General features: G+C 35.9%; 1 long non-coding RNA gene across 1 annotated transcript; it reads left to right on the top strand.

Annotated features, from left to right (window-relative positions):
- The first annotated feature begins 333 nt into the window (after positions 1–333).
- Positions 334–3,193, top strand: LOC115955325. The gene is made up of 3 exons (XR_004084097.1): positions 334–389; positions 549–634; positions 2,953–3,193. It is a non-coding gene; the product is annotated as an uncharacterized LOC115955325 (long non-coding RNA).
- Positions 3,194–8,622: the final 5,429 nt, after the last annotated feature.

An 8,622-nucleotide genomic window follows, 5' to 3' on the forward strand; every position in this document is an offset into this window, starting at 1 on the left:
GCACTGTAGTTACTGTTCAAAACTTGGAAAAAAAAAAACACAAACCGATTACTGAAAAAAATAAAATAAAATAAAATAATTGTAGCTACAGTGCCACTTGGCACTATAGTTACTGTTCAAAACTTGAGAAAAAAAAAAGGTGGTTCACGAAACCAAAGCCCTGTAGCTATAGTGCTTTAGCGCATTCACGCACATCAATAATTGTGAAGTGTAGATAGCAGAGTTTAGCCCTCCAGAAACGGACAAAAAAGAAGGACTCACCAAACCAAAATGTACAGTACAAAATATTGTAGCAGCATTGACACTTTTTATATAGTTAATAGACAAGCAAGTCATCCAATTTTTGACCTCCACAAATCAACATTACCCCACCAGCATCTTCCACTAAAGTAGGTGATTCCATTTATGTAGTCCAAACAATTGCTTCCTTACTTGCTTCTACATTTCTTAGTTTCTTCCAACCAAAAGTTTAGCATTTTTAGCAAGAACGGTTGCTTCCAATTATCTTCTTGGCTACTCATGTGTTTTTTTTTTCTTTGTAAGAGCAGTAGCATGACTACAGTCAATCAGTCTAAATTCTAAACATTTGTTGCTAATTTGGGGATTTGGCTTCGTTTTTGGAGAGAGAGGACTGGTAAGACCTTGGATGGGATTTTGCATATGAAATTTGTATTCTTTTTATTTGGTTTTAGATATTTATGTGATTAGATTAGACGACTCATGCTTTTTTAATTAGTTTGTAATTTTTTTTATGGACTCTAATATATTCTCTATTTATTACCAAGATGAGTTTCCTCACAAGCCTTACACAGAGGACAGCTGTGAGAAACAACAATGTCCCTCATAGGCACAACATTCAGCAATGATTTTTAATGCTAAAACTATAATCTTGCAGGGGATCTTAAAGCTTTCAAGTTCTATCCTAGGCCTTGGGATGTAACAAAATCCCACCCTAGCCTCGTAAGAACCTAACTTAGTATAAGGCCAGAATACTTCAATAGAGTTTGGCAAAGGTGTGTCATACACGGATAATACTAGTTGCTGATTCCAAGATCAGAGGTTTTGTCCATCTGATCAGTCACACAAGCAAGTTTCTCAGCCTCTGTGCCTTCGTTCCCAGCTCTGGAACTGGGCAAAAGAAATGGTCAATTGGAATGTTAGTACCATCCCCAGTCCCCACTTAACCTCAGTTAACTGTGTCCCTCTAGACCAAAGGATACTCCTAGATTAAGAAGAAATATTGGTAAATCTACACTCAAGGAGAGTGTTGTAATTAAAATATTTTTTGTTTAAGAGCATCATTCATGAAAAAAAAAGGTAGGCTTGGCAACAAGCGTCCAAAAGTGGTGTACATTTCTGAACTACTAAATATATAACATGGATCACGGATTTATGCAGTAATTAAGTTATATCTCAAAAAACTAAAAAAGTTCCGGTGTACCCTGGAAAGACGCGGTCTATATCTCTGGATCTAATGTTTAGTGATTGTAGATATCTTTTGTAGATATTCCTATCACCAAGATGTCACCACAATATTCTCCCTGCTTCTATGTTCTTTCTGTGTTACCAACCAGCCTTCCTTTTGGGTGAGTATTCATCAAGATGTTAGGCATAATTAAATTGGATTAAGTTTATATTTTTATGCATTCATTATTTTATTTTTTTCTTGTTCTATCTTAACATATGATTCAACTTTGGTTTTTTTCATCACAACTTGATTGGTTGTATAGACATTCTCAAAAAACGACTAGTGTAATCTATTAATTGTCTCAATAGACAGAGCAAATCCATCTTCAATCGTCAGTTAATCAGTTCCATCCAACTATTTGTTATGTTGAATTCGCCATGGGCTCAGTTCCAATTGATCTGTATGCTATGGAGTGTTTTTTATCCCTTTTTTTTTCCATCACCAACCAACAGACTCTTGTTTTTGTTGATATTTTGATCAAATGGGTCTGGGATTTTGAAGGGAATTAGAGCTAGATACGGAAGAATCTAAAATGTCATATGGATATTGAGTGTGTTAGTGTGCGAAGGTAGATGGTGAGATTGGATAGGTGATCGGCTTGGATTTGGCGTTGTGGTTTGGGAGTTGTCGTTGTGTTGTCTGTACATATTTTTTTAATTGGCTACTTCAATTTTTTTAATGTAAGTAGTCTCCTCTTAATACAGTTTTTCTTACCTATTAAAAAAATTGTTAATAAGTTTCTCAATGATTCTATCATGATCTAGAATATGCACTATGTTCTTTTGCTTTTTCTTTCTATTCCCCCCTTCTTGGTCGCCTTTTCATCTGCACTGCCACTAACTTTCTTGCCATCAAGTTCTAACCTTTTTCACTTTCCACCCGTATTTTTGGTATGAGTGTCTTTGTTTGTGTGTCTATGTTACTTTCTCTAATCTTAATCTCCAACCCTGTGCTTAATCAATACACTTGTTGGCCAGAATCTGGCAATACTATTTTGCTCTGCAAAAGAGACCTGAATTTTGTTACACTTTTCCGTAAGGTACAAGCCTTTGCATGGTAAAAATGAAATTTTTGTGGACTGTTATCTTCATTACACCTGTCCAAGGGTGGGAAACTGAGAATGTTCGGTTATTATTCTGTGCAATTGGTGTTCATGTAGCTCATTACCATTGCCAATTCTGGTTGCACGTTGGTCACGCTTAAACGTACATCTTGCCCCTCCAGGGAAACATGATATGCTTCAAAGAAAGGAAGGTTACATCTCATGTTCCAAAATTTCAATGGTTAGGTTAAGAGTTTTGTGCCAATTGCCACAATGAGCACTAGTGAAGCAATTTTTGAAACTACTAAATATTTAAATTGAATGATGGTTTCATGCAGTAAATAAGTTGTGTTCTGTACATATTTTGTTTAGCTACTGCATTCTTCTTTCATGAAGTAGACTTAAAGGCTTCACTCACATTCTGCCTTTTCTTTTGATTGAGAGTGAAAGATTGATATGGGGATTTGGGATTATATTTCCTCTACAAGCAATTCGGCGATACAAAACGCACCTGATCTAACGGCTGTGAAGGGGTGGTGTTCGAGCTCTTATGGTTACAGCCGGGCTGCTGTTGCCAAGGTTGATGACGCTGTTAGGACGAAGGTGATCTAGTCCATGCAAGACGAGGAAGCCCGTTCCAAGATCGGTCAGATTGCGGCCAACTTCGCTAAAAGTGCCACAGTTCTTGCTTGCAAGGAGGGCTTGTTTTGTTTTGATCAATTTATAAATAGTTCTTGTTAAATATTAGCATTGATGCAATGTGTTATACCATATTGTGTATGCTAGAGTGGATGCGGAAGGAGAAACATAGAAGAGGAACATTGAGAACACGAGGGTTACGTGGGTTCAGCCTTGACGGCCTACATCCACGGAGGAATCCCTTAAGAGCTACATTTTTATTGTATGAGAGTGTAGTACAATAACCTGTGTTACAATGAACCCTAACATAAGTATATATAGGCGACTAAACCCTAGACTACTAGTACAAGCAGGAATGGGCTTGGGCCTATTACATTGGGCTAATATGTCTAATATATATCTCTAACACCCTCCCTCAAACTTAAGGCGGAAGCTCGATGAAGACTTGAGGTTGGATAAGCATGAGAAGATCACTTGGAGATGCCTTGAAGAATGCCTTTGAAGAAACCACAATGAAGAATGTGCCAAATGTCCAATTTTGGAGTTTCAAATGAAGAAACGGAGGCCAAAATCGGAATCTACGCGAAAAACTGAGCAAAATAGGCCCTTTTGGAAATTTTGACTTTTGATCAAAAGTCAACGCAAAAGTCAAAGTCAACAGTCAAAGTGCTCACGGGTCAAATCCGGGTGGTCCGGGTCGGGTTGGTCCGGTCAACGGTCAGCTAGGTGACGTGGTGCTGACGAGACGACACTGCTGACGTGGCTGATGACGTGTTGCTGACGTGGACTAGGGCTGACGTGGACATGCTTGCGTGGCTGCTGACGTGGATTAATGACGTCATCATATGACGTCAGATGACATCAGCAAAATAGTCGGCGCGTGGCAGGAGCGTGCACTGTTTACCGACGCGTGAAGGAGCAACTAGAAACCCAGGTGGCGCGTGGTGGTGCGTGAAGCGTCGTATGACCACCAGATTCTCAGGCCAAGTAGATCGGTGGACGAGGAGGCCTTCATGGTGGCGCGTGTACCAAGAAGACGATCTGAAAGTGATGAATCTGAGATGGCGCGTGGGAATTTTCCGGATGCTTCTGCGGCGCGTGGAGGCGCGTGGAAAGGCTTTGGTTGACCGGATTTCTGGGTTTTGGTCGCGAGAGATCTTGGAACACGTTTGTGGTTGGTTTCGTCAGGCGAGGCTTGGATTTGCGCAGATCTGATAGGGAGAGGCACGGATTGCATGGGCTTGAGGATCTGGACCCAGCAGTGAGCCATGGTGGCTGCGAGATGCTGTGGAGTCTAGATCCAACAGACAAGCATGTGTTGACTTTTGTTGGCAGTGTGCACGTAAGAATCTTCTTTGTTTGCTAGAGATATTTGTTTGATGCCAAGAACGAAGTTTGGCTCTGATACCATGTTAAATATTAGCATTGAGATGTGTAAGAGGAAGCATAGAAGAGGAACATTGAGAACACGAGGGTTACGTGAGTTCAGCCTTGACGGCCTACATTCACGGAGGAATCCCTTAAGGGCTACATTTTTATTGTATGAGAGTGTAGTACAATAACCTGTGTTACAATGAACCCTAACATGAGTATATATAGGCGACTAAACCCTAGACTACTAGTACAGGCAGGAATGGGCTTGGGCCTATTACATTGGGCTAATATGTGTAATATATATCTCTAACAGTTCTAACTTGTCCATAATGATTAATAAATAATAATAATAAAAATCCTAGTTCTTGGTACTTTAGTGAGATTAAATAGTATTAGATATAATCAAGAATTTAGCATTGATATAGTGAAGTAAGAACATTATTTTGAATGTATACTGTATAGACTCAAATTTGAATGAAAATTGATAAATATTAAAAAAATCAACTAAAAAAATTCTAGAGATAACAAGATTAAAATTTTTGTTGAAGAGGAGGAATTGGGAAAGACAGTTACATATTCTTGCAACAGCATGATATAGGGCAGTGGTATTATGCGGTTAAAAGATATTCGATAATAGATATAGAGTGGTATTGTGCGCATGAAAATATTTGATATACAATGGGATTCTGCCAATAGTTACAATATTCAATATTGCACTTATTGATAAAATTTGATAAAAGTTACTTTTAGGTTGGTGCATTTGCATTTGTTGATGCATGTACATTTACTTTGTATTCATGAAAATTTTCTCCACTATTTATGCGAGAATGACAAGCTGCAAGGGAGAACTCTTTACCCATTCCAATATGAAGGATTAGTCAATCAAATAATAGATAGTAATTAGTTTGTCAAACCACCTATTTTCATCACCATCATTACTCTACATACATTTGGTTATATGGCGCTAGGCATTTTCCACCTTTATAAACATTGTTGAAGTGAAAATCCATTAGGTTATTTGATAATTCGATTGTTGAAAGTGGGGGAGGGGGACTTGTACCTTGGTTTTCCTCATAAAGGAGATCGAGAAATGCCACTAAACTACAAGGTTTTTGGGTGAAAAACCATTAGGCTCTTCTATCTTACCTTTTGCTACTTTTTGGTTTCTTGATTAGCATATATACTTATGTTACTGTTCTTCTCATGGAATTACATGGTGCTTTCGAGAAAGATATGGTCTCTACTTATCATGGATGAATTAATACGTTGTAATCTTTTATCACAATATGATCAAAGTATCATATAAACATACACTTCCTCTTCTTATTAAGTCACTTATCCCTTTCAACAACCATATAAATCTCCTGAACTTAAAATTCACAATTTAGAATTGTGAGGTTTAACACATGGGATGTCTAGTGGTTTTTTGGCTTTATGGCTAGACTCTTTATTTTCACAAAGTGCTTAGCCACCATGTTTATTTTTCTGGGATTTTTTGGGTTCCTTCATTAAAAAAATTACATGTTGAACATGTCAATTTCCATTCTTGAATGCAATACACCCATATTTCAACTTCTCAATACTTGAAGGATAATGTATTACACCCTTTTAATTCTTAATTGTATGTATATAATGAAGCAAGAACTTTAAATGAATCCAATAATTTTGATTTTAGAAAACTTCTTTTGTGAAAAGGCCTATTTATCATAACTATCAAGTTCGCAAATATCAAATCAATTGGATTTACACAAACTACACCAATTTTAAGTGAAATATTATTTTTATTTGTTTTGATTATTCAAAAGTTGGGGGAGGGTAAATTTAAACACTGGACATCTCCGTTATAAACACCAAGAATTGTCAATTGAGCTACAAAGCTCTTGGCATCTCAAATGAAATACTTATATGCTTAGTTTTTTGGAATTCATACGTCATTAAGTAAAATATCCTTCATGGCCATTATCATAATTCCTTGATTAATAATGTAAATGATGAGATTCACATGTATATGTAGAGAAGATATTCAGAGTACATTATTCATTAACACAAATGTACTATAACCCTCTCACCAGATATTCATACAAGATGTCAACATTCACATTAAGTTTGAATTGCATTGAATACTTTGCTACAAGCCTTGTAGCAACTGAATCATATTAAAACAATTTGACCACCATTTATATCAAGATTGGAATTGTGTGCTATGGGACAGATTATTATTTTAGTCTTTTGTACAAGTAAAATAAGTTTACATATGATCCAGGAGAACCAAATCCTTATTATCCTACCACATATTGTTCTTTTGTCATAATCTTCTTGTGTTTCTACTGTATTTGTAGGTGGATGGTCATTTTATAAGATTGTTTTGCAATCTCTCCGTAACGAAATAAAGTCTGGGGGTAATGAAGTTGAGACAAAGGCATTGCAAGCTAAGATAAGCAAAATGGAGGAAGAAATCAAAGAATGCAAGAAATTAATTGGACGAGCAGAGATACATAAGCCTTTTGTAGATTTCAAGCCAGAGAATATCTCTTCCTTCAAATCAAATGTGGATATAAAACCAGAGGATGTGATTAGAGTCTTCATGATGAAGGAATCTATAGGTAGGCAATTTTTGGATGATTTGATAGTTCCTACCGTCATAATAACTAGGAAGAATTCTAAGTAGAAGGCAATTTCATTTCAAGGAGACAAGATGGGTGGAGTGATGAAATAATTGTTAACTATTGGGATAATAAATATTTGTATGTCTTAGGTTTTGTGTAATTATTTTGGGAACCCCTTTCTCATCCTCTTTTGGTGTTTGTTTTGAGTTGTGGCAGAATTGAGTGTGATTAGGAATGATATATGTTGTTAAGTATTGGAGTGATGAATTTATTATTAAGTATTTGGATGTCTTAGATTTTGCAATTTTGTGTAATGATTCTTCTCTCTCTCTCTCTCTCTCTCTCTCTCTCTCTCTCTCTCTCTAAACCACCTCTTTAGCCTTTGTTTCGATGTGGCAAAATTGGGTGATTAGGAATGATTTATGTTGTTAATATACTAATCTTTAAAGCTAAATTTGCAAACCACACCCCTAAAGTTTAGGGATGTTTGGATTATACACCCTGAAATTTCAAAATTTAAATTTTACCCTTTGAAGCTCTATTATGTTTCCATTAGCTACCCATCCAACCATATTTTTGTTAAGTACCACAAACTTGCCACGCATGCTTAGTTTGTCCAATAAAATGATGCTCCCATTATTTTTGTAGCTTAAAAAATTTAAATTATTAAATAATTTAAAATGACATGGTATAATAAAATGATGTCATCATTTTATTAGATGAACTAAATATGCACCACAAGCTTATGGGGCACTTAACAGAAAATATGGATTGGGGGCTACTAATGCAAACATAACAAAATTTCAAGGAGTAAAATTCAAATTCTGAAATTTTAGAGTGTAAAATCTAAACACCTCCAAACTTTAGGGGGGTATTTTGCAACATGAATATGAATAGCTTTAAAAAAAATAAGAATAGAAAAATTAGTACAATCTCATTTAAGAATATCTTTTGATAAGTTTTGTTGCGAGCAATATCATAAAATTAGATGAAAATTTTGCAAATGAACAAGAAATTCATTAAAAAAAGTTAGAAGATAAAGGAATGGTATTATATGAAGATAATAACAAAAAACAATAATTATAATGAAGTTCAAACATGTAACATAGCAATTCTTGATTATATAAAATATTAGATTCATTTTTAAATACATGTACTGTCCACAAAATTTTATTGACAGCTCCCCATTTTATGTCCTATGCAATTGCCCGTTTACAATGGACCACTAAGATCCCTACAGCTACAGGTCATTTGGTGTCAAGTTCTTAACTTAATATCTAGAAACCTATACTAATTATTCTACGTTTCTACTCACTAGATATGTAAGCATACAATGACTCAGTCAGCCCACTTCCCTGCTTGTTAGGTCTATTTTCAACATTTTAGGAGTTAATTCTACTCAATTTCCTGCTTGGTGAGTTGTTTTCAACTTTTAGGAGTTAGTTCTAGATCCATTTATATGAGTATGACTCTACCAAACTCAAAACTATACC

The sequence above is a fragment of the Quercus lobata genome, chromosome 8, assembly GCF_001633185.2.
Source record: "Quercus lobata isolate SW786 chromosome 8, ValleyOak3.0 Primary Assembly, whole genome shotgun sequence".
In the NCBI taxonomy this organism is placed as follows: Eukaryota; Viridiplantae; Streptophyta; class Magnoliopsida; order Fagales; family Fagaceae; genus Quercus; species Quercus lobata.